Source organism: Dendrobates tinctorius, unplaced genomic scaffold (assembly GCF_039654945.1).
Source record: "Dendrobates tinctorius isolate UK_male_01 unplaced genomic scaffold, ASM3965494v1 ptg000203l, whole genome shotgun sequence".
In the NCBI taxonomy this organism is placed as follows: domain Eukaryota; kingdom Metazoa; phylum Chordata; class Amphibia; order Anura; family Dendrobatidae; genus Dendrobates; species Dendrobates tinctorius.
In genome coordinates this window covers 17,579,028-17,606,829 of record NW_027361870.1, presented here as the reverse complement: position 1 = coordinate 17,606,829, position 27,802 = coordinate 17,579,028, and the positions used below count along the sequence as shown (strand labels likewise).

General features: G+C 45.5%; 1 pseudogene; it reads left to right on the top strand.

The window, feature by feature from the left end:
• LOC141057296 (retinol dehydrogenase 7-like) overlaps nucleotides 1-18,734 on the top strand; it is a 52,576-nt pseudogene extending 33,842 nt beyond the window's left edge.
• Nucleotides 18,735-27,802: the final 9,068 nt, after the last annotated feature.

The following is a 27,802-nucleotide window of genomic DNA, read 5'->3' as shown; positions in this document are numbered from 1 at the left end:
ACGGTTGGGGGGCCCACTCGATGTCAGACACACCAGCATACTATGAGGGGCCCTGTGCCAGTACCGTCGACCACGAGTGTGCCCCCCCTGCTTGGTCATGGCCACAGAACTTGCAAGTTGCAATAATTACCTCTCCCTGCTCCACCGCTGTGTAGTCTGGGCAGTTAAATCCATCACAGGGACGGCCACTAGAAATTTGGTGTATTGATCGATGATGGTTAAGATGTAGCTATGGCCTGTCCTGCTGGCCTCTACCTTCAGATGATCAATGGCTACCATTTGTAATGGACGTCAACTTACAAGCGGATGCAGTGGTGCTTTATGATCATCTTTCACAGTTGTGATAGTCACAGACGTGTGACATTCCTGCCACCATTTTTCAATGTCTCCTCTCATGCCAATCCAATAGAATCGCCTACGGTCTGTGGCTTCTGTCTTTTGCACTCCAAAATGACCAGACACATTGTGATAGGCAGTGAGGACCATGTCTACATCTCTCCCTGTGATCACAATTTGATGGAGACGAGTAACGGTGATGTGATCCATGCTACTGCGATAAAGCAATCCTTTCTTCAGCAAAGAACCATTTTCACTGTCTCCACAGACACAGTAATTGAGGGTTTGCATCGCCTGTGCAACATCTACCGGGAGGTTTTCTCGCGATAAGTAATTAACAAATTTCTGCTAACACTCGACTTTCCGTCTGTACTTGTATCCATTTAGTTTCCAGTAGCGGAGAGTCTGAACTGGCTTACTGAGATTGAAATATATACGAAGATTTAAAATTACCTGTATACTGTTGTACGCTTCGACTACATTTCCCTTTTTCTACTTGTTAAATTCTGGTGTAATACATACTGAGCCTATGAATGTCTGTGTCTGACTCCGGAAGTATAGATGGAAATTTACAATTACCCCTAGACTGGATACACCTGGTATGTGCTGATACAATACCTTTGTTCAAAATTTTGTATTACGGTATTAACCATAGTGAGTGAGCGTGTGTGGTTTACGCCTTCTATATATACGGTGAATCGGAGATACCAATTTTTACCCTGTACTCGATACCGCTTTTATCTTGTTATACAGTACCTTTGTTCGACATTTAGTATTACGGTCAAATCCAAACTGAGTAAGCGTCTGACAGTGACTACGGGACTATGCATACGGAGATTTCAATTGTACCCTTTAATATATATACTTGCTATCTTGTTATCCAGTACCTTTTTTACAACATTTTTTATTATGGTCAAACCCAGACTGAGTGAGCGTCTGAGGGTGACTGCGGAAATATATACCGAGATTTCAAATTTGGCCAACACTGTATACAGCTGTACGCTTGTGTTAAATTACCCATTTAGAGCTTTTCATATTCTTGCATAATCCATACTGGGCCTGAGAGCGTTTGTGTCTGCCTCCTGAAATGTATACGGAGATTCAGAATGTTTACACTATACTATATATACCTTGTATCTGGTGATACTGTACCTTTTTTCACCTTTTTATTTTATTGGGTAATCCATACTGAGCCTGTGAGCGCCTGTGTATGACTCATAAAATATATACAGAGATTTACTGTTATCCCTAGACTGTATAGAGCTGTACGCTTCTGATACAGTACCATATATCTGCTGGCATTTTGGGTCAATTTTCTAAAACATGAGGAAGTATGGTGGAAGAGGACGCAGACGTGGGCATGGGGGGCCACCTGGTACTGATGGTGGTGGTGGTGCATCTGCTGGTAGTGCCAAAAACACAATAGCAGCTAAGGCAGGAGGTGTTGAGCCTGCGTCATGGTGTAGCTCTGGAAGGCCAGTAAGGCTCCGTTTTCTGGGAGTAGGTAGACTGCTTTTAAAGCCGGAGCATCAGGAACTGTTTTTGGCTTACATTGCTGAAACAGCCTCCAGCTCTATCGCCTCCTCTTCTGAAGTTTAAAAAATGCAAGCACTGAGTTGTAAGTGCAGGCTTCTAGTCAGGAGCAACCACTTTCCTTGTGTCCTTCACACACACCAAAAGTGAAGGATGCAGCAGCACACACTTCAGATTACTCCATGGAGCTCTTTTCACAAACCATGCCTGGGTTAATTAAAAATGGGGCCCATCATATACTGGAGCATTCAAAATGGGAGACATCAGACACTGGAGCAGCATTTACGGGGCCCATTATACACTGGAGCATTAGAAATGGAGCCCATTATATATGGAGCATTATTAGGGCCCATCATACACTGGAGCATCATCCATGAGGCCCAACATACACTGGAACATCATCCATGAGGCCCATCATATACTTGAGCATTCTAAATGGGGCAGATCAGACACTGGAGCAGCATCTATGGGGCACATGATACACTGGAGCATTAGAAATGGGGCCCATTATATATGGAGCATTATTAGGGCCCATAAGACACTGGAGCATCATCCATGAGGCCCATCATCTACTGGAGAATTCCAAATGGGGGACATCAGACAATGGAGCAGCATTTACGGGACCCATTAGACACTGGATTGTTGTGAGTTCATTTTCCCCTTCACCATTGAGGTCTGATGAACTCCCTCTTCTGGTGAAGGAAGGTAGTGAGGCTGATTACCAAGCACCTGAGCAGAATGATGATGACTGGGTGACTGGAATTGCTGACTGGATATAAGGTAGCCGACGCCCTTCTGCCTTGCGGGTGATTTCTCTGAGGGATTCTAGGAGACCAGTCTGATTCCTGCTCCTCAAAAGCTAAGTTTTCTGCTCTGCTTTTTGCATTTATGTTTTGCTTTTGTTTTGCCTTGTTTTTCTGGATTTCTGCCATTCCCTGCTGGGGTGAGCTGAATTCCTTTTTGCTCTGTCTTCAGAAAATACCTGAGTACTGATACAGTCTTTTTGAAGCCTAGCGTCTTCAGGGCTTTTTTCCCTATCAATCTGTTGGCTCTTGTTTTGATAGGGTTTTTGGCGGATTGCAGACAGCAGCTTTTCTATCCTGTCCTATTTAGTTAGCTTGGGCCCCATCCTTTGCTCAGCCTATCTTTCTATCTGTGTGAGTGTTTTTTCATCTTGCTTCACCGTCATTATATGGCGGGGGCTTCCTATTGCTTTGGGGTCTGCTCTGGGGCAGTTTAGATTTCCCTTTCTGTCTTTAGGCTATTTAGTTCTCCGGCTGTGATCGAGGGGTCTAGGGCACCGTAGGAACCCCCCACGGCTACTGCTAGTTGTTGTTGATAGGTTCAGGGGTCTGCAATCCGATAGCTGCCAACTTCTCTGGTTTTCTGAACTTAGCTAGTATTTCTGTTTTTGCCTCCTACGGTGACTCATTCATAACAGAATCACCCGCCATACCGCAGATCCTAGGGTACTCAATAGCAGGAAAGAATTGTAAAAAAAAAAAAAAAAAAGTGTATATTTTATTCTCTATATCTCTGAGGCCGTAGGGGGAATTTTTTTTTCTCTCAATGGAGATAAAGCAATTGTCTGATCGTGTGGAGCAGCTTGCTGCGGAAGTGCGGGGAATTTCCGCCTACCTTGCTCATTCACATGCTGCTGAGCCGAAGATCCCTACTCCTGATGTGTTTTTTGGGGATCGGTCTAAATTTTTGAATTTCAAAAATAATTGTAAATTATTTTTTGCCTTGAAGCCTAACTCGTCAGGGAGCTCCGCGCAGCAGGTTAAAATTGTCATCTCTTTGCTGCGTGGCAATCCCCAGGATTGGGCATTTTCTTTGAAACCAGATGATCCTATTCTGACTAATGTGAACGCATTTTTTCAAGCCTTGGGGTTGTTGTATGATGAACCTAATGCTATTGATCAGGCTGAAAAGACCCTGTTGGCATTGAGCCAGGGTCGAGATTCTGCAGAATTGTACTGTCAAAAATTCCGAAAGTGGGCGATCCTAACTACCTGGAATGATAATGCCTTGGCAGCTCTCTTTCGGAAGGGTTTGTCAGAAGCCGTAAAAGATACTATGGTGGGATTTCCTGTTCCCTCTGGTCTTGACGATTCTATGTCATTAGCCATTCAGGTTGATCGGCGTTTACGTGAACGCAGGACTGCACGAGAGGTGTTGCCACCTGTTGAACAAGTGTCTGAACCTATGCAATGTGATAGAGTTTTGTCCAGGGAGCAACGTCAGGAGTTCAGAAGGCGTAATAAGCTGTGTTTTTTTTGTGGAGATGCCTCACATATTATTTCTGTCTGTCCTAAACGAGAGAAACGTTTTGCACACACGTTTTCTGTGGGTGGTGTTCAACCTAAGTTTCTTCTGGCAATTACTCTGATCTTCTCCCTGTCCACATTTTCTGCCAAGGCTTTTGTGGATTCGGGAGCAGCCCTGAACCTAATGGACTTGGATTTTGCTAAAAGTTGTGGATTTCCTATGACACCTCTGCGGACTCCTATCCCTTTTGAGGGGGATTGATGCTACTCCTTTGGCGAAAAATAAACCTCAGTTTTGGACCCAGGTCGTAATGCGGGTCGCCCCAGACCATCAAGAAAATTGCAGATTTTTGGTGTTGCATAATTTGCATGATACCATTGTTCTGGGGTTTCCCTGGTTGCAAATTCATAATCCAGTTTTGGATTGGAAATCTGTGTCTGTGGTGAGTTGGGGTTGTCGGTGTGCCCTTAGTGATGCTCCTGTTTTCTCCACCTCTCCCCAGTCGCATGATGTTCCTGACTATTTGGCTGACTTTTATGATGTATTTAGTGAGAATGAGTCTGCGTCTTTGCCTCCTCATAGGAGTTATGTGCAATTGAACTGAGCCCGGGGTGTAAATTTCCCAAGGGTCGGCTCTTCAATTTATCTTTACCCGAGCACGAGGCTATGCGATCCTATATTAAGGAGGCGTTGGAGAAGGGTCATATTAGACCATCCTCTTCACCCTTTGGTGCCGTTTTTTTTTTTTGTGGCCAAAAAGGATGGTTCATTAAGGCCTTGTATTGATTATCGTGCCCTCAGCAAAATTACTATTAAATATCAGTGTCCGTTACCCCTGATTTCTGATCTATTCTCCAGAGTTAAAGGTGCTTGCTGGTTTACCAAGCTTGACCTCAGGGGGGCGTATAATCTTATCCGCATTAAGCATGGGGATGAATGGAAAACGGTGTTTAATACTCCAGAGGGACATTTTGAGTACCTGGTGATGCCTTTTGGGCTCACTAATGCCCCTTCTGTCTTCCAGTGCTTCATGAACGACATTTTCCGAGACTTTGTGGATAAATTTTTTATTATCTATCTGGATGATATTTTGATCTTCTCCAAGGATTGGGATTCTCATGTGGAACATGTTCGGACTGTGTTCCGAATCTTGAGGGAGAATTCCCTGTATGTCAAAGGATCGAAATGCCTTTTTGGGGTACAGAGGATTTCATTTTTGGGATTTATTTTGTCTCCGTCAACTATTGAAATGGACCCGGCCAAGGTACAGGCCATTTATGATTGGGTTCAGCCCACTTCTTTGAAGGCCCTCCAGAAGTTTTTGGGTTTTGCTAATTTTTATCGGAAATTTAAAGCAAAATTTTCTAGTATTGCCAAGCAATTGACTGATCTGACTAAGAAGGGTGCTGATGTGTTGAATTGGTCTCCGGAGGCTGTTTCTTCCTTTCAGGAGCTGAAGCGAAGATTCCCTTCTGCCCCGGTTTTGCGGCAACCTGATGTCTCACTCCCGTTCCAGGTAGAGGTGGACGCTTCTGAGATTGGTGCAGGAGCTGTTTTGTCCCAAAAGGATCCTGTAACATCTAAAATGAATCCCTGTGCTTTCTTTTCCTGAAAGTTCTCTCCATCTGAACGTAACTATGATGTGGGAATCAGGAACTGTTAGCCATGAAATGGGCATTTGAGGAGTGGAGACATTGGTTGGAGGGAGCTAAAAATCAAGTCGTTGTCCTCACTGACCAAAAGAATTTGATTTACCTGGAGTCGGCCAAACGCTTGAACCCTAGACAGGCTAGGTGGGCCTTGTTTTTTACACGTTTTGATTTTGTGGTCTCTTTTCTTCCTGGCACTAAGAATGTTAAGGCAGACGCCCTCTCTAGGAGCTTCTTTGCTGATTCTCCTGTGGTGACCAAGCCTGCTACCATCTTAGGTGAAGGGGTAGTTCTTTCTGCCATCTCGCCTGATTTGAGACGTGCTCTGGAAGAGTTCCAGGAGGACAAACCTGAGCGTTGTCCCAGTGGAAAGTTGTATGTTCCTGACCAGTGGAAGAAGAGAGTGATGTCTGAAGTTCATTGCTCTGTATTGGCTGGTCATCCAGGTATTTTTGGTACTAGAGATCTGGTGAGTCGGTCTTTTTGGTGGCCCGCCTTGTCTCGTGATGTCAGGAATTTTGTGCAGTCCTGTGGGACTTGCTCCCGGTCTAAACCTTGTTCTCGCTCTAGTGGGTTGTTGATGCCTTTGCCGGTCCCCAGGAGGCCATGGACCCATATTTCAATGGATTTCATCTCTGATATGCCTGTCTCTCAGAGAATGACTGTTATTTGGGTGATTTGTGATAGGTTCTCTAAGATGATTCACCTTGTACCACTCCCTAAGTTGCCATCTTCCTCTGAGTTGGTGCCCCTGTTTTTGCAACAGGTGGTTCGCTTGCACGGGATTCCTGAGGACAGAGGAGTTCAATTTGTGTCTAGATTTTGGAGGACTTTCTGTTCCCAGCTGGGAATTCAGTTGTCCTTCTCCTCTGCTTTTCACCCTCAGACCAATGGGCAGACGGAGAGAACAAACCAGACCTTGGAGTCGTATTTGAGATGTTTTATTTCCACTGATCAGGATGATTGGGTTTCATTTTTGCCCTTGGCCAAATTTGCTTTAAATAATAGAGCTAGTTCTGCCACTTTGATGTCACCTTTTTTTTGTAACTTTGGGTTTCATCCTCGATTTTCTTCAGGGCAGGTGGAGCCTTCTGCCTGCCCAGGTGTTGACACTGTAGTGGAGAGAATGCACCAGATCTAGGACCAAATGGTGGATAAGTTATCTCTCTCCCACAGAGGCGTATCTAGGCTTTCTGGCACCTGGGGCAAGAATTCGGTTTGGCGCCCCGCCCAAGTACATATGCGACTTGAACACTTAGCCATGTACCTGCGAGCTGCTCCTCCTAATGCTCTCAATGTTCAGTAAAAAACTGAGAGAAGCAGGAAGAGAAGCTCGTTGTCACAGGACCATACCTATGAAAATCGCATATGAGAGAAGTGTCCATGTGATGACTACGGCAACCTGCAGAGCTGAATCCTGACATTGCAGCTTCTGAATTCTCACAACGAATGCCTGCACACTTTTAGGATTCTCCCTTGCCGATGTACAGTCATGTCAGCACAAGTATGTGGTTTATATACTTCTGGCCACATTCCGACTAGACGTGCCCGGCCTCGCTCCGTTCATTTTCATTGAGTGAGGCCACACATGTCTAGTCAGCATGTGACCGCATATATGTAAATTACCGGCACAAGAGAATCCTGACAGCGTTCAGTGAGCACTGTGAGAATTCAGAAGTCTGCAGTCACATAGAATGTCTGCAGACTCAGCACAAACCTGGACAACCCCTATAATGTTCCTAACAAATAAAAACATGAGAATTAGTCAGTATCACAAATAACATTTACATCCAAGTACCTTATAGATGACGTCGTCTCTGCAGTCAGTCACCTTTTCTTCTAGACCCCATGATGAGTTTTCTCATCCACATCTCGTCTCTGTAGACGTCCATCTTCTCCGGTCTTCTGCAGCAAATCTCCACATGATGCCCTTAAAGATAGAAGTGTCATTATAATGCTCCTAAATAAAAATATCTGCAATATACTGTCTCCTCACACTATTCCCCTCTAGCATCCCACCTGTTCACTATACTGTCTCCTCATATATTTACCCCCTCACTCTCTATACTGTCTGCTCACACATATCCCTGACTCCCCATACTGTGTCTGCACACATACATTAACCCGTTCGCTCCCCATACTGTCTGCACCAATCCCCCATACTGTTTCCTCATACATACTCTTCATTTTGTGTCCTCAAATCTCCCCACACATTAAATCCCCCCATCCCCAATCCCCCACACACATTAAGTACCCCCATCCCCATTCCAAATCCCCCCCACACATTAAATAACCCCCCATCCCCACTCCAAATCCCCCCACACATTAACCCAATCCCCACTCATTAACCCACATCAGCACTCCAAATCCCCCCACCCCCACTCCAAATACCCCCACACATTAACCCCAACCCCACTCATAAACGCCCCCATACATTAACCCCCATCCCCACTCATTAACCCCCGCACACATTAACCCAATCCCCACTAATTAACCCCCATCACATTAAATAACCCCCATTTCCACTCCAAATCCCCCCACACATTAACCCCATGGCATCCCACACACATTAACCCCCATCCCCACTCATTAACCCCCATCCCCACTCTAAATACCCCCACACATTAATCGCCATCCCCTCTACAAATCCCCCCATCTCCACTCATTAACTCCCCCTCATCTCCCATCTTCGGTGGTTCTTCAGCTCCACAGAGGAGCACACTTACCACCAGCATTTGCTTTGGGCGCCGGGGAGTGACGTCAGCAGTGTGATCACATGACCTGATCACGCTGCTGACGTCGCTCTGGCCCGGCGGTCAGAGCTTCAATTGTACTGGCATCTGTATAGACGCCAGTACAATTGTTCCCTGGGAGCCGGCGCGGCCTCCTTCTCTGCGCCGACTGTCAGCTTGACAGCTGACACAGAGAACTGCCGACTCTCAGGCCGGGGGGGACGGCAGAACGCAGCCGCCAAGGAGGACACTGCGGACCGCTGCATTAGGCGACCCGACTGCGCCCCCCTGCTGGCTGCGCCCGGGGCAACTGCCCCGGCTGCCCCCCCCTAGATACGCCCCTGCTCTCCCAGGAAAAGGCCCAGCGGTTTTCCAACCGACATAGGACCATTGGTCCCTAGTTTAAGGTTGGTGATATGGTTTGGTTATCATCAAAAAATATCGCTATGAAGGTGGCTTCTCCTAAGTTTAAGCCTAGATTTATTGGACCTTACAAGATTTTGGAGATTATTAATCCGGTCTCTTTTCGTTTGGCTCTTCCTGTCACATTTAAAATCCATAATGTGTTTCATAAGTCCTTGTTGAAGAGGTTTGTTGAACCAGTTGTTCCTGGGGTGGCACCTCCGGAGCCTGTATTGGTTGAAGGTAACATGGAATATAAGGTAGAGAAAATACTGGATTCCCGTCTGGCTAGACGGAGACTCCAGTATTTGGTTAAGTGGAAGGGTTATGGTCAGGAGGATAATTCCTGGGTCTCTGCCTCTGATATTCATGCCAAAAGATTGGTGCGTGCCTTTCATCGGGCTCACCCTGATCGCCCTGGTGGTGTGGATGAGGGTTCGGTGACCCCTCCTCAAGGGGGAGGTACTGTTGAGTTCATTTTCCCCTTCACCATTGGGGTCTGATGAACTCCCTCTTCTGGTGAAGGAAGGTAGTGAGGCTGATTACCAAGCACCTGAGCAGAATGATGATGACTGGGTGACTGGAATTGCTGACTGGATATAAGGCAGCCGACGCCCTTCTGCCTAGCGGGTGATTTCTCTGAGGGATTCTAGGAGACCAGTCTGATTCCTGCTTCTCAAAAGCTAAGTTTTCTGCTCTGCTTTTTGCATTTGTGTTTTGCTTTTGTTTTGCCTTGTTTTTCTGGATTTCTGCCATTCCCTGCTGGGGTGAGCTGAATTCCTTTTTGCTCTGTCTTCAGAAAATACCTGAGTACTGATATAGTCTTTTTGAAGCCTAGCGTCTTCAGGGCTTTTTTCCCTATCAATCTGTTGGCTCTTGTTTTGATAGGGTTTTTGGCGGATTGCAGACAGCAGCTTTTCTATCCTGTCCTATGTAGTTAGCTTGGGCCCCATCCTTTGCTCAGCCTATCTTTCTATCTGTGTGAGTGTTTTTTCATCTTGCTTCACCATCATTATATGTTGGGGGCTGCCTATTGCTTTGGGGTCTGCTCTGGGGCAGTTTAGATTTCCCTTTCTGTCTTTAGACTATTTAGTTCTCCGGCTGTGATCGAGGGGTCTAGGGCACCGTAGGAACCCCCCATGGCTACTGCTAGTTGTTGTTGATAGGTTCAGGGGTCTGCAATCCGATAGCTGCCAACTTCTCTGGTTTTCTGAACTTAGCTAGTATTTCTGTTTTTGCCTCCTATGGTGTCTCATTCATAACACTGGAGCATTACAAATGGAGCCCATTATATATGGAGTATTATTAGGTCCCATCATACACTGGAGCATCGTCCATGGGGACCATCATATACTGTAGCATTATGTGGAGCTCATCATTTACTGTATGAAACATTATATGTGGCCAATTATTCTGTATGAAGAAATATATGGGGCTCATTATTCTGTATGGCGCACAATGTGTTGGCCATAATACTGTATGGAGTAATATACTGTCCTTTTTTGAGCTATTGTACAATTTATAATAGATCAGTCATGTCATGTAAGCAGTGAAGTATTTGTCATTGTACTATACCTATATTTCTGTGCCGTATCGGAGCATCATGAGTTGTGGTACTGTATGTGTTGAAGGGGCGCACTGACACTCTTTGGCCCAGGGCACACGAAAACCTGGAGCCAGCCCCCCGCAACTTTAGCCAAATAACCCCCTGTTTTCAATGCGTAACTATTATTATGAAGTAAATTAAGGTTGACAAGCTTCAGTAATAAGAATTGATGTTTTTGGCATTGAAATGGGCACTGTAGGTGTGTTTACTGTCCTCCACTCCCTGCCGACTTTGTTTCCCCATTGACTTGCATTGGGTTTCGTATTTCAGTCGGCCTCTGACTTTTCCCTATAGTCGGCCGATTTCGTTCTACCTGACTTTTGAGAAAGTCGGGTTTCATGAAACCTGACTGCGACTCCAAAAAAGGCAAAGTCGCTCATCTCTAAGTGTAAGCTCTGAAGAGCAGAGTCGTCATTATTTTTGCTTTATTTGATTGAATATCTTAAACTTGGTAACTTTTGACTGTTTTATATGAACTGCTGACTCATAAAGCTATGCGGAATGTGTTTGCGATATATAAATAAAGGTTATTATTATTAGTAGATTGAAGATGGTGAAATTCAAGATGTTAACTTTGCCATGTGTAGGAGTAAAGAATCTTTTACGTGACCACAGCTGCACAAACAAGGGTTTGCTGAATTGCCGACACAGGGTGGAGTAGGGTGAACACGCTGCTGGAGTGTGAGAGAGGTGCAGGCGGGGATGTTACAGTGGATTGTGAAAGATGGGGTGTGCTTGGTATGTAAGATCAGTCAAAAACACCAGGCATGTCCAATTCCGTATCAGCTGACAGGCTCTCAATCACCCCAAGTGTAGGGGGTAAACAAGTGGAGGTTCTTCGGCCGGAGGAGACCTGTGTGACAACACTTGCCATGGTGAGGCAAGAGGTGCTTTCAGTCTGAATTCAGACCGCACCAATCCACTGAAACTGCCCTGACTAAAGTCACCAACGACCTACTAACCAACAAATGAAAGTGACACGAGTTTGTCCTCCTCCTTCTCCTGGACCTGGCATCTGTCTTTGACACAGTGGACCATTCCCTCTTACTACAGACTTTCTGTTCTGTTGCCATTACAGACTTGGCCCTTTGTTGGACCTCCTCCTACCTAACAGACAGGACATTCAGTGTCTCCAACTCACACACCACCTCCTCATCTCACCACTTAGGTGTCAGTATCCACCAAAATTCAGTTGTAGAAGCGGGAAGTATGCTTAGAGGGCGCATGTGCATGCTCCCTCCCTCTTAAAGGGACTGACCACATAAACCTAAAGTATTCCCAATCTATAGCTGGGCGACACCTTCTATTTAAGGCTTCTCCCCCAATATGTAGGTGCCTGTGCTATGTTGCTAGTTTGCCTTGCATGCTTGCTAGTTGTCAGTTTCCCCAGATCCGCCTGTCTGGTTTGCTTGTCTACCCTGTACCCGTCTGTTCGTACCTGTCTGCACTCTTCTGTCCATCAGCGGGTCCAGATCACACCTGCCAGAGCCCTTCTGTCTAACACCCGGTCCAGCCCTCATCTGCCAGTGCTTTTCTGTTCCTCAGCCAGTCCCATCTGCACCCGTGGTTCCAGAATTTCTACAGTGCCTACCTGCATTTTTCATCCCTCCTTTGGGCTATAGCAGCTTACCCGCTGTAGGGGATCAGCTGACACATTCTGTAGGTCAGCCATGGAGTAGCACCTGGTGCCAATTCTTTGTACCTCCTTGCTTTGCAGTTTTTGCCTGATGCCACTTATCCGATGCGGGGGATTTTTTGGAGCGTACCTAGCTTTGTAGCTGGAGCCATGGCCACAGCTATAAAGCTAGGTACGCTCCAAAAATCCCCCGCATTGGTAAAAATGAGGCATGGGTCAAGATGATTTCAGAGGTTCTAGAACCGGAGAGAACGTCGGTAGTAATTCGCAGGAGTGTCCCACCAGCAGCAGACTGCCACTTATCCGAGTAGGTAGGCCACCTAGTTATGCCCCTTCCAGTCTTTCAGAGAGATACGGAACAGTGATTCCACCACCTTGCCCATTACAGTCTCCATCTGCTAGATTGGCTGTAGTGGAAAAGGTATCCGTCCCTGCTATACTTATTCTGCTTTATTGCAAATGATCCCACTTTGTTTTGTAAATGTGTAGACTCCTGGTTGGATCTCCTTCATGTGTGCTGCCTGTAGCAGTAGGCCTCCAAGACTGTTAGGCCTCCACTTCCTTGACTACAGGTTACCATAAATAGATTTTTCTGCAATAGTAGTCTACGAAATCTATATGATATTTGTGCCACCTGAGTGTGGCTGAGTATGAAAGCAGATTGAGCTGTTGCCTGTGGTATCAGGGCTCCCAGCACAGGATGCCTACACTGATCCCTCACCCACCTCATTCAGTTGAAAGCTGTAAATGCTGTCCCAGACCCCGATACCTCATGCCTGGCTGATTGCTGCAGTGCCATGCTACAATTTGTACTGTGAGTGAATTGAGGCCACTTTCCTGGTATCTGTCCCTCATTTGATGTGTTTTGGCAGCCTTTGGGACTGTTATAAGGTGTTGTACATGCGTTTGTTTTTGCATGAGCTGAATGGCGTTCGGTTACGTTCGGCGAATATTCGACAAATTAATTGGCGAATATTGCAAATTCGGCGATCATAATCCGAACCAAACATTGGAATATTTGCTTATCTCTACTCCTGACATCTAATGCATGCAGGACCCTTTCTCCCTTGATCTTGGGGTTGAGGCAAAAAGAAGGGAGGGAGATCTCCTGTGATCTATGGAACTATGATGCCACTTTTGGTAGGTAGACTGGGTCAGTTTTAAGAAAAACTTGGTCCCCCAAGATTTGCATGAAGGGGGAGCCAGCAGATAATGCCTGGATGTCACTGACTCTACGAGTTGATGTGAGGGTCTCTAAAAGTGATTTCTTAAGGGGCAGGATTCTTAGTGAAGCATCTGTTAAGTTAGGGCAGTAAGAACCAAGTTTAGATCTCAAGGATGAAGATTCCGAGAGGGGATGGCTCTAGACCTAGCCAATGCCTTGATGAACCTGGATATCCACCTATTCCTGGCCAAGTCACAATTGTATAGGGCTCTTAATGCTGAGACCTGAACCTTCAGAGTGCTTGTTGCTAGGCCCTGTTCCAACCCCTTCTGTAAGAACTCTAAGATGGCCGTTAGTCGGACTCCTCCTTCTAACCTGGAACCTGGGAATGAAAGGAACTTCTTCAATGTTTTCCCGTTAAGTTTAGTGGTTACGGGTTTCCTACTTTGCAGCAATGTGGATATTAAATTAAGGGAAAACCCTTTATCTCTCAGGTGAGCCCGCTCCAATTCCAGGCTGTTATGCGTAAGTTTGTTACCTTAGGATGAAGAACCGGTCGCTGGGAAAGAAAGGTCCGGAAGCCCCAGAAGTACCCAGGGGTCGGAGATGGACATCATCTTCAGCCAAGAAAAACAACCCCCTCTTCTCTTTGGACAAAAAGGGGCTATCAAGAAAACTTTAGCCCTGTCTTCCTGAATCTTCCTCAGAACAGCAGGAATCAGGGCAATCTGTGGAAAGCATAGGCTAGATGGTAGTCCCATGGAATCATAAAGGCATCTAACGCTACGAGGTTCCCTTTGGGTCTATCGAGCAGAATGCGTCCACTGTCCTGTTTTGGCTGTTGGCGAATAGGTTTATGGAAGGATGACCCCACTTTTCTGTGATCAGATTGAACACTGACTGACTCAGTTCCCACTCGCCCTGTCTCAGCTGGGTCCGGCTAAAGGAATCCGCTCTGCAGTTTTCTGCCCTTCTTATGTGGAGTGCAGATAGCCATGGGCAACTTGGGATCTCTAACTTCAGAATAGACTTTGTCATTTCCATGAGAGGGCGGGACCGGGTACCCCCCTGGTGGTTCAAGTATGCTACCACTACCCAGTTGTCTAAGAATACTCTTACGTGTTGTCCCTGAAGAGTGGCTAAAAATTCTAAACAGGGCAAGCTTTACCGTCAATAGTTCCTTCATGTTTGAGGAAACTGATCTCAGATCCTCTGTCCAGACCACTTGAGCTACCTGGTCGTGAGCCCCCAACCCCTGGGGATTGTGTCTGTGGTCAGAACCTGAGAGACCAGAATCGCCCACGGAATACCCCGGGTTAAATTATCTGTCCTCATCCAACATTCTAAAGAAAGTGCTGTTTTTAATAACAAGATTAGCTGACCTTCTACAGTGCCTTGAGAAAGTATTCGGTTCCCTGAAACTTTTCAACCTTTTCCCACATAACATGCTTCAAACATAAAGATACCAAATATAAATTTTTGGTGAAGAATCAACAAGTGGGACACAGTTGTGAAGTTGAATTAAATTTATTGGTTATTTAAATTTTTGTGGAAATTCAAAAACTGAAAAGTGGGGTGTGCAATATTATTTGGCCCCTTTACTTTCAGTACAGCAAACTCAAATACTTTCGCAAGGCACTGTAAATCCCTTTTAGAGAGTTTTTGGCTGAAAGGATCTGACATTGTAAGTCCCTGGTGTGTGTCTGAGTCCATTGAACGGCCGGGATACAAGCAGTCACGGAAACTAGTAGGGACATTGCTTTCTGCAAAGTTGTAGCGGGAAGGTCCCTTACCCAGGATGGTCCCTTACCCAGGATATCTGGGCTATGATTTTTTGAACATTCATGTTTTTTTAACTCTAGTATGATACCTAGATATTCCTACTGTCATGATCCAGGACGGGGTTTCGCTTTGGCCCGTCCTGGTCAGACTGGGGGTTAATTGTTCTGCCTCTCTCTGGCAGAGGGCGGCTATTTAATGTTCACTGGACCTAGGTCCGGTGTCAGCTATACTCCTGCCCTCGGCTGAGTTAGTTGACCTCTTGTATACGTGTGCCTTGTGCCTGATAACTTGTTGCTTGTTTGGTTGTGATCCGGTTCTGTCCCTGTTACGAGTTCTGCCTGCCCCTCTTGTACCGCACCGCTCTCTCGTGTATGACTCTCTGCTTGTGACTCGACTGCTCTCTGCTCGTCCCTTTGGTACCGCACCGCCCTCTTGTGTATGACCTTTGGCTTTGTATGACCTCCCGTCTGTTTACCCCTCCTGTACCTCATTTGCCCGTACTGTGTATGACCTTCATTTTGCACGACTCTGAGTTTTCTACCTTCTCAGTAAGCAGGATGCTTAGCCCTGCCCCCTTGCAGTCACATGACCGTAGGTCCTGTGCCAGCTTGCTAAACTTCAGCGTTCAGGTCCTGTGCATCTGTGCATCTGTACTTTCTGGCTGTTCTTGTTCCCAGGGGTCCCTACAGTGCAGTTGAGTCCCTGCTCAGTGGAGGCTGTACGCCGGCGCTGTCAAGATTCTTATACCTGCACTTGATTAGGCATAGTTCTGGATTTTTTCAGATTCAAAAGGCAGCCTAAGTATGTTAAGGAATCCATGACTTTCTCTGGCTGGTGCTTGCAATGGTAGGGGGAGTTACCTATTATCAGAAAATCATCCAGGTATGGGGCAATTAGGATATTCTGTTCCCTCAAGTGTATCATGACCTCTGCCACTATCTTGGTGAACACCCGTGGCGCTATGGCTAGAAAGAATGGGAGGGCTGTGGATTGGTAGTGTTTTACTATCGCTTTTATCGGGACTTATATCCTGAGGAATTTCTGACAATTAGGATATTCTGTTCCCTCAAGTGTGCCATGACCTCTTCCTCTATCTTAGCAAACACCCATGGCGCTATGGCTAGACTGAATGGGAGGGCTGTGAATTGGTAGTGTTTTACTTTTATTGTGACTGCTACCCTGAGGAATTTCTGATAGTCTCTGTGGATGGAGACGTGATAGTAGGCGTCCTTCAGGTCAAGAACCGTCATGAAACAGTCCGGAAACAGCATTTTTACCTATGTTTTTATTGTTTCCGTTTTGAAGGTTTGAACCTTCAATTACTTGTTTAGTCTTTTCAGATTTAAAAAATGTCCTGAACGTTCCATCCGGCTTCTTCCTCAGGAACAAAGGGGAGTAGAATCCTTCATTTTTTTCCCTGTAAGGGACCTCTTGTAGGACTCCTTTCTCTCAGGCCAAAAACCTCCTGCTCTAAGGCTAGTTGCTCTTCGCTTGGTGATCTCTGGGGTGTTACCACAAAAATTGGCTGGGGGGGCGAGTGGAAATTAAATTTTAGACCTGATCTTATTGGGTCCAAGATCCAGGAGTTTTTGGATATCTTTTTTCAGGCCGGGAGAAAAAGAGATAACCTTTCCCCATCTGGGGAAAACACTCATTGGGATTTATTCTTGCTGTCATTGGGGGGCCTGTTGAACAAGAACCCCTTGGACTTTCCTCTCCTATCCTGGTTCCTTGGCTTCCTTCTGATGAATTTCCTACTCCGAAAGGACTTCCTATAAGAGGTGCAGGAGAGGACAGGGAAGCATTTTTTATTATTCCCTGGTTTATCCAGAATATCATCAAGGGTGGGTCTGAATAAAAATTTGCCTTCACAGGGCATAACCTTGCCTTAGTTTGGAGATCCCCTGGCCAGCATTTGAGCCAGAGGGCTCACCGGGCTGCATTGGAAAACCTTGCTGATCTTGCTGCTAGTCTAACCTAATCTGCAGACGCGTCGGCCAGAAGGCAGCTGCCCCCTTCATTACTGGGATAGAGTCTAGTATAGTGTCCCTAGATGTTTTTTCCCTCAGCTGTGATTCCAGCTGGTCTAACCAGACTATTAGAGATCTGGCCGTACAAGTGGCAGCTTGAGGAAGGTGAGTTTCAATGCTCCTTTCATTTGGTGTTGGTGCTGTGTGGCGGCCATTGTTGCTGTGGTTTTGCGCTTATGTGCTGGTGCGGTCTGGAGTCATTAGCACTCAGTCTTGCAGCATGGGCACAGTGAGGCACCAGGCCATCCGCCCTGCTGGTGCATAGTTGCTGCGACGGTGGTTAGTGCATGACGCCGCTAATTAAAGGCGATAGGGACCTACTGAGAGGTTCGCCATGACATGGCAGTGGGCTTCATACAGTCTGATCAGAATTTTAAGCTAAGAACCTCATGTTCAGTTATTTATATATATATTTTTGCCTAGTGGCATTAGATCAATATAGAATTTTTGGATGTGCGGTTCATTCTCTTTTCTAGCCCAATTGCAAAAAATGATTCTTAGCCTAATATACATTTCAGTAAAAATGTTCTCAAAGGTGGCCAACCCCTTTAAATGTATTGGAAAATGTCCTTAATAGGCTTAAAAATGAGAAAATTATATATTTTTGTGTTATGGATTACTTACAGTCTGCAGCAACTAACTCAACAGCCAGATGAAAAAGTGACTTTAATTCCACAGTCATGTTGTAGAAAATTGAAAACAATTGCTTAAGTAGCTTTTGTGAGTTAGGGCCCATTTTTGTAGGAAGCTGTAATAGGACCTCCATAGAATTGCCTCATTCCGCTACTCAGGTTCCATATGAATCCAATGAAAAAGCTGAGGCTTTCTCTATCAGACTGCACAGAGATTGTACAGGTCAGGGGTAAGGAAGGCCTCTATAGGAGCCCTAGGACTGTGGGGCCACATTTACTTTTGAAAGGATAAAAGTACAAAATTGATCTACAGCCTTAGAAACTGAACACTTCCAAATACTGGAGCTATTATAATTCTATAACTGTTTAACTGTTCTCTTCTCTTGCAGGTATGTATTATCGAGCCTGGAAATTATGCTCCTGCCACAAACATTGAACCGCATGTGGATGCAGACAAAATTTGGGACTCTCTGTCTGTTGACCTAAAGGAGGTCTACAGAAAAAAATCCATTGAATGTGTGATAAACGGTATAAAGAAGCAATATAGTCGCGGCAGCAGAAAGAGCTATGAAGTTGTGGACACCATTGTAGATGCTCTCACATCACCTTCACCAAAAGCTCGTTATCTGGTCGCCAGTTTTGCAGCAAAAGTTAATCTTTACCTATATCTATGGCTTCCAACTTTGCTTTTTGATAAAATTCTTCATTATGGCAGCACAAAAATTAAATAAATCTGATAAATAATGCAGTAGGAGGGTTGAAGTGTGATTAGGAATAGTAAACCCTCCTTTAGGTGGCCTAAAGATAAATTGTAGAGAAAAATATATAATTTTATTGATGTTACACATCCTCGCTACCGAAGCACAGTCAGAGTGGGCAGGGATTAAAAAAACTATTTCTCACTTTTGTGTTGGGGCTGATTGCTGTTTCGAGGGAATAAATGACTGATCAGAAACAGGCCTTCTTTTGAACAATATTTGTCTTATGTTGGGGGAAGGTAGTAGATTTCTAGATTTGTAGACTTTATTTGCGCTGACTAGGCCACCCCAAAACCTAGAAATTAACATCACTGATTTTATTTCCGATTACTTGTAGCAACAGCCCCAGTGTATTCGTTGTGATGTAGCAACAACCCCAGTGTATACTATGCAGGGGTGGAATTCGGCAATTGTTCAAATTGCGGATGGTTCACCGAATTGGCAAGAAGCGGTGCCCCAATCTGGTTATCTATGTGCCCACTATTTTCAACTAAATATAAGTCTTTGGACGCACATTCAGTTAAAATGTATTGTGGTACAGAAAGCCATTTATTTTGTTAAATAAAAACAGCAATATGGGAAATAGACATATGGAGTTCAGGATGGAAGATACAAATGGGGCCCAGGATGGGAACATACGGTAATTACTGTATGGGGGCCAGAATGCGGAACATTATTGGTTTGTGGTGGCAAGTGAGGGACATAGTTACTGTAGTGGCCAATTAGGGCATATTATTACTGCTGTAATGTATTTTACTTTTGAGGATGCTGTTTTCAATGGAGGAAAAAACAGAGGTCCTGTTACTGTGCAGGGTTGCACTATGTCACTTTTTCTTTATCTGGTGAAGTGTAGAATATGACGAACTCATCCAGTAATATTTGGCGTCCGTACCGAACACCCACTGTTCAGGCAAGGGCAACAATTCACCAGGAAGTCCGTGTTACTGTTCTTGTTCGGCCCCCGAACTTCGGGTGTTTGTCATGCATATGACAGTGCAGCAAACGCTACTTCTAATCGGCGGTAAAATCATCACCGCGGGTCAGACAGCAGCGGATCCCACGCTGTCAAATGACAGCGTGAGTCTGCAACTGTGATCGGGGCATAATGTTTACCTCCGGTCACTTGTGTTGGTGCCTGCTACCGTTAATAAGAGTGAGAGCAGGAGCAGCTGATAGGAGTGTTCATCAGCCGGCGTAAGTGCTGAAAATAAATAATTTAAAAAAATGGCGTGGGTTCCTTTGTATATTTGATAAGCAGCCAGTCAAAACTCACAGATGGGGACTGCAACCCTCAGCTGTCAGTTTCAGCAAGGCTGGTTGTCAAGAATAGAGGGGTTGCCATGATTTTTTTAATTATTTTAATAAATAATTTTAAAAAAGACATGGGGCCCCCCATTTTTGACAACCAGTCTTGCTAAAGCAGACAGCTGGGTGCTGGTATTTTCAGGCTGGTAAGAGGCCATGGATATTAGCCCCCCCAGCCTGAAAATAACAGCCTGCAGCCGCCCAGAAAAGGTGCACCTAATAGATGCTAACAGTGTGCATCTAATAGTGTGCTAACGCAGCTTCAATGACTGGAGGTGAGATCTATGATGTCACCGCCCGTCTCTGAATCTGCGCTCTCAGCACCGTCCAGCTTGTAAAGCAGTAATAGCTGGGATTGATTACGGCGTAGGACAGTATTACTAACTCCTGACAATATAAAGCTGACATCAACCCCCCAACCCTATTACCCCACTTGCCACCATCACAGGTCAAGTGGGAAGAGCCAGGCTTAGCGCCAGATTTGGTGCATCTTATGGAATGCGCCATTTCTGGGGTAGTTGAGGGCTGATGTTGGTAGCCGGGCGTGGGAGGGGGGCAATATCTCTGACCCCTTCTCAGGCTATTGATATCAACTTATACCAGGAAAGGCTAAGAATACAGCTTCTATTAATAGCCTGGGAACTTTATGGGTTCTTGTCCCAGATTGTTAACATCAGCCCCCCAACTGTGGGCTTCCACTCTGCTGGTCATCAAAATTGCACAGGAGACCATGCAGTCTTTTTATTTAATTACTTATTTTACACTGAAGGTACATGCCAGTGGCTGAATACAGCTCCCATTATTGTTTCCTGGCCGATCTGATCTCAGCGGAAGCAGGAGACAATGATGAGAGTTGCCTTCAGCCGCTGATGGCGCTTGGCATCAGCACGAACTGTACCGCTTGTTCCCAGGCACTGGTACCAGTCACACGGATGGCACACAGTTATGACACACAGAAACACAGACGGCACACAGATGTCACATACGTACACATGGACATGGATCTCACTTGTGCTGTTTTTTTCCAGTGCAGGAATCGCCAGGATGTGTGAAGGGGGCCCAAGAGATTGGGAACCTCAAGGTACCATGAAAAGCAAGTTGCAAAAAAGTTGACCTGGCTATGACTTTTTTGTGACTTGTTTGTTGTGGTTTGCAAGTCATAATGTGACCCCATGTACATTCAATATGGTACAATGTACAGTTGTGGCCAAAAGTATTGACACCCCTGCAATTTTGTCAGATAATACTCAGTTTGTTCCTGAAAATGATTGCAAACACAAATTCTTTGGTATTATTATCTTCATTTAATTTGTCTTAAATGAAAAAACACAAAAAGAATTGTCCTAAAGCCAAATTGGATATAATTCCACACCAAACATAAAAAAGAGGGTGGACAAAAGTATTGGCACTGTTCGAAAAATCATGTGATGTCTCTCTAATTTGTGTAATTAACAGCACCTGTAACTTACCTGTGGCACCTAACAAGTGTTGGCAATAACTAATGCAGCCAGTTGACATGGATTAAAATTGACTCAACCTCTGTCCTGTGTCCTTGTGTGTACCACATTGAGCATGGAGAAAAGAAAGAAGACCAAAGAAATGTCTGAGGACTTGAGAAACCAAATTGTGAGGAAGCATGAGCAATCTCAAGGCTACAAGTCCATCTCCAAAGACCTGAATGTTCCTGTGTCTACCGTGCGCAGTGTCATCAAGAAGTTTAAAGCCCATGGCACTGTGGCTAACCTCCCTAGATGTGGACGGAAAAGAAAAATTGACAAGAGATTTCAACGCAAGATTGTGCGGATGTTGGATAAAGAACCTCGACTAACATCCAAGCAAGTTCAAGCTGCCCTGCAGTCCGAGGGTGCAACAGTGTCAACCTGTACTATCCGTCGGTGTCTGAATGAAAAGGGACTGTATGGTAGGAGACCCAGGAAGACCCCACTTCGTACCCTGAGAAATAAAAAAGCCAGGCTGGAGTTTGCCAAAACTTACCTGAAAAAGCCTAAAATGTTTTGGAAGAATGTTCTCTGGTCAGATGAGACAAAAGTAGAGCTTTTTGGGCAAAGGCATCAACATAGAGTTTACAGGAGAAAAAAAGAGGCATTCAAAGAAAAAAAGCACGGTCCCTACAGTCAAACATGGCGGAGGTTCCCTGATGTTTTGGGGTTGCTTTGCTGCCTCTGGCACTGGACTGCTTGACCGTGTGCATGGCATTATGAAGTCTGAAGACTACCAACAAATTTTGCAGCATAATGTAGGGCCCAGTGTGAGAAAGCTGGGTCTCCCTCAGAGGTCATGGGTCTTTCAGCATGACAATGACCCAAAACACACTTCAAAAAGCACTAGAAAATGGTTTGAGAGAAAGCACTGGAGACTTCTAAGGTGGCCAGCAATGAGTCCAGACCTGAATCCCATAGAACACCTGTGGAGAGATCTAAAAATAGCAGTTTGGAGAAGGCACCCTTCTAATATCAGGGACGTGGAGCAGTTTGCCAAAGAAGAATGGTCTAAAATTCCAGCAGAGCATTGAAATAAACTCATTGATGGTTACTGGAAGCGGTTGGTCGCAGTTATTTTGGCTAAAGGTTGTGCAACCAAGTATTATGCTGAGGGTGCCAATACTTTTGTCTGGCCCATTTTTGGAGTTTTATGTGAAATGATCAATGTTTTGCTTTTTGCTTCATTCTCGTTTGTGTTTTTTTTTCATTTAAGACAAATTAAATGAAGATAATAATACCAAAGAATTTGTGTTTGCAATCATTTTCAGGAAGAAACTGAGTATTATCTGACAAAATTGCAGGGGTGTCAATACTTTTGGCCACAACTGTAGCAGCAACATACAGCAATCCTTGTTGCACAACTTGTGTGGTACAGCTTTAGGGATGTGGACTGTCTTACCCTGTTCATGCCCCTGAAGATAACAGACGCATTATGTGAATACCGTTGTGTGATTTTATACGTAAAGTAACGTGTGTCTAATATAATGTGATATAATGTATTATGATGATGTACAGCAGTGTTCCCCAACTCCAGTCTTTAAAGGCCCACCAACAGGTCATGTTTTCATGATTTCCTTAGTATTGCCCACGTGATAATTGCATCACCTGTACAATGCAAGGGAAATCCTGAAAACATGACCTGTTGGTGGGCCTTGAGGACTGGAGTTGGGGAACCCTAATGTACAGTATAAACTTTTAGAGCATGATGTGAGTATAGTATAAGATAAGCTAAGGACAGCATAGAGTGTAGAATAAGATATAACAGATTGACATCTAGATAGGAAATGGTTAAGGTTGGGATTAGCCCAGAGGGGGAGGCACTTCCTGGTTAGAGGGAGAGTTTAGTGTCAGTCAGTGAAGTGTGGCGGATAGGTCAGGCTCAGGTTCAGGTGGGTTACTGGGGGCAGCATGGGCCAAATGTTCAGGGCAGTGGGCGGCCACATGGAGATACCTGATGGACATTCTAACAGTGTCTGGAGCCTAGGGCTTGGTCCAGGTACCATGGAGTGAGTCCTGGCTGGAGAATTTGTCATATTGGTCTGGGCCAGATGGAAAAGATGGGAAAAGTGAACAACTCCACCAAAAAGACTGTTAGCTGTAAGTCACTATCTGCAACTGTACTGTAGTCTTATATCTCCTGCAGGGCTGGTATCTACCACTGTTACCATATGGCAGTAACAACGATGTTTGTCTTTGTATGGAGATTTTTTTCAGCAACAGCTCAATGATCTGCTGAGGTTCTCCTACACTATTAGGGTGCTCCACCATAGTTGTAATCAGGGATACATGGTTAGGGGCCCATTCAGAAGTCCCCCCCCGAAACAAATCCCTAGCTACGCCTCTGGGTGCAACAAGATGCGGGTCTCAAGCTATTAACATAAAAAAGTATCTTTAGTGTGGATGAGACCTGTATAATCTAGAAGATTGTCTGTGGCATTGAAACGCTCTCTTTCCTACATTTGCTGCTGGCAAGGTGCAGAAATATGGTCGTCGTGACGCTACATGAGCTGATCAGGAAAAGGGTCATGATGAAGGCGGGAATGGGATCGGACAACAGGATCAATAACAGGGTGGCTTCGGGAGGTACGAGATCCAGGATCCAGCCTACAACGATTACTCATTTACCAAACACCAATTACCAGAGAGCGTTTGATGCTAGTCAGAAGATAGGTGTAACAGATGTGTATCTCAAGCTAGGCATAAAAGATGGCCGTGAGAAATTGGGGATACAGCGGGCTGTATCACATTCAGCAACAGAAAAAATTATTTTTTTAATATGCGTTAGGAGGTCTACAGACAGGTTCAAATCACCACAGCACAAAATGACAACGTGGGATATGGCAGGCTGTATCATATTCAGCAACAGAAAAAATTAGATATATTTTTTTAATGTGCCTTAGGTCTGCAGACAGTTTTATATCACCACAGCACTAAATGACAAGCCGGATACAGCAGGCTGTTTCATATTTAGCTATTGAAAAAATAAGATTTAGAATTCTATACTCATGCATGAAGCATACCTCCCAACTTTTGAAGAAGGGAAAGAGGGACAAAGGCTGCGGCGTGCACGGCGGCAAATTTTAGGCCATGCCCCTGACCACATCCATTTCACAACTAGTCACACCCATGTCCATGGCCCAACCACACCCATTTAGCACTGCTGATCACACTAACTGGTACTGAGGGCACAGTGGCTGGTACTGTTGGCACACTGACTGGTACTGAGGAAAAGAAAGAACAGAGAGAGAAAAAAGAAAACAGAGAGAAAGAACAGAGAGGGAAAGAAAGAGGGTAAAGAAAGAACAGAGAAAGAGAAAGAAAGAGGGGAAAGAAAGAGAGAACAAAGAAAGAGGGGAAATAAAGAACAGAGAGAAAGAAAGAAACAGAGAGGGAAAGAAAGAACAGAGAGAAAGAAAGAGGGGACAGAAAAAAGAACAGAGAGAGAAAGAAAAGAACACAGAGAGAGAACAGAGAGAAAGAAAGAACAGAGAGAGAAAGAAAGAGGGGACAGAAAAAAGAAATAGGGGAAAGAAAGAAAGAACAGAAAGGGAGAAAGAAAGAGGGGAATGAAAGCACAGAGCGGAAGAAAGAAAAAGAAAGAAAGAGGGGAAAAAAGAACAGAGAAAGAGGGGAAAGAAATAACAGAAAGAGAAAGAAAGAGAGAAACGGAAAGAAAGCGAAAGAAAGGGGAAAGAAAGAGACAGAGAGAAAGAAAGAGGGGACAGAAAAAAACAAATAGAGAAAGAAAGAGGGGAAAGAAAGAACACAACAGAGAGAAAGAAAGAAGAAAGAAAAAGAAGAGAGTGAGGGGAAGAAAGAACAGAGAGGGAGAGAGAAAGAAAGAGGGGGAAGAAAGAACAAAGAAAGAAAGAGGGGAAAGAAAGAACAGAGAGAGAGAAAGAACAGAGAGAGAAAGAGCAGAATGAAAGAAAGTACAGAGAGAGAAAGAAAAAGGGGAAAGAAAGAACAGAGAGAAAGAATAGAAAGCGAAAGGAAGAACATAGAGAGAAAGAAAGATTAGAGAGAGAAAAAGAGGGGAAAGAAAGAAAGAACAGAGCGAAAGAAAGAACAGCGAGAGAGAAAGGAAGAGGGGAAAGAAAGAGAGAGAAAAAGAAACAGAGCGAGAAAGAAATAAAGATTCTTTAAAGATACTATAGCAGCCCGGCTCACATTGTAGTGCCCACATGTTACTCCTGATGCAGGACATATCATGATCCACTCACATGGCCAACATCCCCAAGTCCAAGACGATCCCGCTGTCTACGCTGTCGGAGGACACGGTGATGGATCTGAAGCTTTCCCTGAAGTGCCTCCATGGTTCCGTCACAATTTCCTCCCAAAATTACCTCGTTTCCGGTCAACTTCCAGCACGTCACTTCCGGTGGAACGTCACATGCAAATTTTAAAGTGCTCCTCGGGGCTCCGCCGTGTGCTCCTGTGTCCACGGGAAAAGTAACCTCCCGGCCGGGGCAGTGGGGCAGCCCAAAATCAGGACTGTCCTGCTGGATCCGGAACGGTTGGGAGGTATGAATGCTCCCCACCATACACCTTGTACACGCATGGCTCTGCACACCGGTTCCGCTTTGTATGCCTCGTACACACACGGCTCCACTCCGTACACCTCGCACACACACGGCTCCACTCCGTAAACCTAGTACACATGCGGCTCTGCTCTGTACACCTCGTACACACGCGGCTCCGCTCAATACACATGCAGCTCCACTCCGTACACACACGGCTCAGCTCCATACACTTCATACACACAGGGCTCTGTTTCATACGCCCCGCGCACACACAGCTCCGCTCTGTTCACATGTGGCTCCGCTTTGTACACACACAGCTCTGCTCAGCTCCGTAAACACACAGCTCAGCTCCGTACACTTTGTACACACAGGGCTCCGTTCCGTACACCTCGTACACACAGTGCTCCATTCTGTACACCTCGTACATACGTGGCTCCACTCCTTACACCCCGTACACACACGGCTCTGCTCAGCTCCATAAACACATGGCTCAGCTCCGTACACTTTGCACACACAGGGCTCCGTTCCGTACACCTCATACACACAGGGCTCAGTTCCGTACACTTCGTACACACATGGCTCTGCTCCGCATACCTCATACACACACAGCTCTGCTCAGTTCCGTAAACAAATGGCTCAGCTCCGTACACTTTGTACACATAGGGCTCCGTTCCGTACACCTCGTACACACAGGGCTCCATTCCATACACCTCCTACACACACGGCTCCACTCCGTACATCTCGTACACACATGGCTCCGCTCCGTACACCTCGCACACATGTGGCTCCGCTCTGTACACCTCGTACACACACGTCTCCGCTCCGTACAACTTGTACACATGTGGTTCTGCTCTGTACGCCTCGTACACACACAGCTCCGCTCCATACACCTCGTACACACACGGCTCTGCTCCATACACATGGCTCTGCTACATACATACGGCTCTGCTACATCCACCCTGTAAACCCCTCCTGACCCCACACACAAACTTCCCTCATCAAGCACCATGACGACCAGCACAGCAGAGTCCTGCAGACACCAAGGCTCCTGATCATGAGACCCCTGACTCCTCCCCTCTGTGATCTCATCACAGGTCCTGTGGGCAGCACAGAAGAGAACAGCTGAGCCTAGTGATGTAATTGCTGATTGTGAGAGGCTGCAGTGGTTCTCTGGGAGGGCGAAGATGGGGGGGTGTGAGACTTATCTCCCTGCAGGCGGGAAAAGTAGAGTCCTGGGTATGACAGCGGGTGGGCGGGCCAAAAACAGGACTGTCCCGCCAAATTCTGGATGGTTGGGAGCTATGCATGGAGCACAACAGAAGCAGTGCACAACACACTTGCAGGACATGTGCCCTGCTGGCTTTGTCTGTGAACATCCGAAATGATAAAAAAAATGCTGGACACTAGCTAGCTACACTATCTGACTGATATACAACCGCCTAGCTACTGTAAATAGCTAAAATCTTGCTGCTAACAGTGCCAGCATAAGGGAGCAGCCTCTCTGTGCTGTTACAGTGTCAAAATGGTACAAAAACAAAATGTCCGCTCTTTATATGGAGAGAGACATGTTATTTCAGAAGCCAATGACATAAGCCGTTGTGTCAGGACATTGAGGATGTTTCCTGTGCCCTGATTGGCTAGCCGCAATATGCACACATAAAGCTAGGAAAAAAATGACTGCTTACAAGAACGCCATGCCTCTGAGCTTTGCAAACCCCCTCCTCTCATCAAACACGTGCCAAATGCTCATGATACACAACCATTATAGTTGCTAAAGTGCTGAAATACTTTCGTGGCAATGCAAGTATTTTCCCGCACTTTTTACCGAATGTGTTCTGCCTTCTTCCACGTATGACGCTGTGTGGATTCCAGCATACAGCTTAACCTTTCATCTACTCCCAGAAACAAGACTGTATGGGTGCTTAAGTCTATTATTTATT